This window comes from Notamacropus eugenii, chromosome Y (genome assembly GCF_028372415.1).
Source record: "Notamacropus eugenii isolate mMacEug1 chromosome Y, mMacEug1.pri_v2, whole genome shotgun sequence".
NCBI lineage: Eukaryota > Metazoa > Chordata > Mammalia > Diprotodontia > Macropodidae > Notamacropus > Notamacropus eugenii.
Genome location: NC_092880.1, coordinates 4,221,714 through 4,225,392, shown reverse-complemented (window position 1 = coordinate 4,225,392; position 3,679 = coordinate 4,221,714). Strand labels below are relative to the sequence as shown.

The window sequence follows — 3,679 nt, the reverse complement described above, 5'->3', positions numbered from 1 at the left end:
TCTCAAACATCCAAAACAAATATTCAGCAGTCTCAGGTCATGGAAGACCTCAAAAAGGATTTTGAAAATCAAGTAAGAGAGGTGGAGGAAAAAGTGGGAAAAGAAATGAGAGAGATGCAAGAAAAGCATGAAAAGCGGATCAGCACCCAGCTAAAGGAGACCCCCAAAAATGCTGAAGAAAATAATACCTTTAAAAATAGGCTAAAGAGATAACACAAGCACTTATCCATTCTTGACTGATTTCTTTTTATCCCCCCACCATGGTCTTTCAAAGTTCAATTTCTCAATGATCGTCCTTTAGAACTTTATGTACCCTGAAAAGTAGTTCATTTAGGATGGGAAATTTTGTGGATTCTATATCTGTGACTTCCAAAATATTCAGCATCTCAACTACTCATTAGCCATTTGTTTTATTTTACATGTCAAAGTTTCTCTTCATTATAAAAGAAAACTGAATATTTATAAGAAGGGAGTAGATATAATTTCTCTTTTCCTATTTTCATGTTTATAACAAACTCCACAAGTATTCTACTCTTCTTGATAACTAGCGGCCTCTTGAGTATAATAAACAAAAGAGAAGAAAATAATTCTTTAAAAATTTGAGTGGAACAGATGGAGACTAATGACTTTATTAGAAACCAAGAAATCACAAAACAAAACCAAAAGAATGAAAAAATGAAAGATAATGTGAAATATCTCATTTGAAAAACAACTGACCAGGAAAACAGATCCAGGAGAGACAATTTAAAAATTATGGGACTACCTGAAACCATGATCAAAAAAAGAGCCTAGACATCATCTTTCATGAAATTATCAAGGAAATCTACCCTGATATTCTAGCAGCAGAGGGCAAAATAAATATTGAAAGAATTCACCGATCACCTCCTGAAAGATATCTAAAAAGAGAAACTCCTAGGAATCTTGTGGTCAAATTCCAGAGTTCCCAAGTCAAGGAGAAAATATTGTAAGCAGCTAGGAAGAAACGATTCAAGCATTGGGGAAATACAGTCAGGATAACTCAAGATCTAGCAGCTTCTATATTAAGGGATTGAAGGGCGTGGAATATGATATTCCAGAAGTCAAAGGAACTAGGACTATAACCAAGAATCTCGTACCCACCAAAACTGAGTATAATACTTCAGGGCAAAAATGGTCTTTCAGTGAAATAGAGGACTTTCAAGCATTCTGGATGAGTAGACCAGAGCTGAAAAGAAAATTTGGCTTTCAAACACAAAAATCAAGAGAAGTATAAAAAGGTAAACAGTAAAGATAAATCATGAGAGACTTACTAAAGTTGAACTATTTACATGGAAAGACAATATTTGTAACTCTTGAAACTTTTTTCAGTGTCTGGATAGTTGGTGGGATTACACACACACACACACACACACACTCACACACACACACAGAGCGCAGGGTGAATTGAATAGGATGGGATCATATCTTAAAAAATGAAATTCAGAGGTGAGAGAGAAATATATTGGGAGGAGAAAGGGAGAAATGGAATGGGGCAAATTATGTCTCATAAAAGAGGCAAGTAAGACTTTTCAGTGGAGAGAAAAAGTGGGGAGGTGAGAGAAAAACATGAAGCTTGCTCTCATCACATTCGATTAAAGGATAGAATAAAATGCGCACTCTTTTTGGTAGGAAAATCTATCTTATAATACAGGAACGTGGGGGAGAAGGGGATAAGCAGGGCGGGAGGGATGATGGAAAGGAGGGCAGTGGGAGGAGGGAGCAATTAGAATTCAACCCTCTTGGGGAGGGATGCGATCAAAAGAGAAAAAAATAACAGGAGAAAATCTCACAGTTGTGGTGGAATTCATTCTCCTTGGATTTTCTGAGCAACCCAAACTCCAAGGGATTCTTTTTCGAACATTTTTGGTCATCTACTTGAGTATTCTGACAGGAAATGGTCTCATCATCGTTATAACCAAAGTGGATCCAGCTCTCCAAATGCCCATGTATTTTTGTCTTGGAAACTTTTCTTTCTTGGAAATATGTTACACATCAGTCACCCTCCCCAGAATGCTGACAAATATTTGGACCAAGAACAGAAATACAACTTTTTTGTCCTGTGGCATACAACTTGGATTTCTCCTTTTCCTAGGAGTCCCTGAATGTGTCTTCCTTGTTGTGATGGGATATGACCCTTATGTGTCTATTTACAAGCCTCTCTATTATCCTCTAATCATGAACCGCAAAATATTTGTCAAGCCAGTGACTGACTCCTGGACCACTGGAATCCCAGTACAGATAGCACAGACTTGCCGGACTTTCTCTTTACCATTCTGTGGTTCTAACAAACTCAATCATGTTTTCTGTGATCTCCGCCCATTACTGAGGGTAGCCTGTTGGGATACCTTTTTCTATGAGCTCTCTCTCTATGCTGGTACTATATTGTTTGTCATGGTTCCTTTTCTGCTGATACTCTGATGGTATATAAAATTCATTTCTACCATCCTAAAGCTCCCATCAGCCACAGGAAGGTACAAAGCCTTCTTTACTTGCTCTTCTCATGTCATGGTTGTTGGCTTACTCTATGGGCCTATAGTTATTACATACTTACAGCCTAAGTCTAGCCACTCAACAAATGATAAATTTTTCTTTCTCTTGTACACAATTTTGACTCCTATACTTAACCCTCTAATATATACTCTAAGGAACAAGAATGTCACTGTTGCACTGAAAAATTACTACCTAAATGTGGAGGGACAAAGAATAGTGAAGTCCTTGTTGCGTTTTAATTTATGTCATCATTTATATTGAAAGAAAGCTAGGTGCCTCAGTGGATAGAGTGCTAGGCCTGGAGTCAGGAAAACCTGAATTCAAATCTGGCCTCAGACACGTACTAGCTATGTGATCCTGGGTAAGTCACTTAACCTTGTTTGCCTCAGTTCCTAGAGGAAAAGATGTCAAAACGCTCCAGTACTTTCGCCAAGAATTCCCTAAAATGGGGTGAAAAAGAACCAAACACAACTGAAAACACTGAATAATTCCTATTGAATTCAAAATCTCCAGGTCTTTCCTACATATTCATGAAAATTTTTCATTCAAAAGTCATTCTTTCCAATTTCTTTCACATTCTAAGCATCATGTGAACTCTACATTACATCAAAAATGCAAAGTTAGTTTTTCTTTAATATTCTAGCAATGATCTCTCATAATCTGAAATAAAGTGGTAAACTAAAGCCATTACCCAAATAATCTAGTGCTTGACAGATATATTTCAATATTTTCAACTTAGAAAATTGACCATACTTCATGAATTCTGCTCAAAATAATACAATTAAATAATTAAGTTTAAAAGACAAGTAATTGATGAATCTGTAAGAACAATGTAATCAAATAGTAATGGAAATGAGGGTCCATGAGTGTAGTTATGAATTTCAGTTGACTGCTTATTGACTTAGTTTTAAAATGTAATGTGATTTGTTTTATATTAACTTATTTTGTAAAATTCTTAGATTTTAGTTTCATTCAGATTACATTCGCTTTTTTAATTTGCCACATGGAGGCTATGAACCATGTATTTGACAGACAGCTCTCAAGACATTTTTACCATAGGCTAAGATATTCTGTTTTCCTTTCTTCTTCTCTGAGATGTAGTTACAATGCAAGTCAGAAAACAAATTGATATTGAAAATATTTATTTTATGTCATTCAATATAGTTCTTTA

At 35.8% G+C, this 3,679-nt stretch overlaps 1 pseudogene; it reads left to right on the top strand.

Moving 5' to 3' along the window:
- Positions 1–1,767: 1,767 nt before the first annotated feature.
- LOC140516716 (olfactory receptor 10AG1-like) lies at positions 1,768–2,769 on the top strand (annotated as a pseudogene).
- The last annotated feature ends 910 nt before the right edge of the window (positions 2,770–3,679 follow it).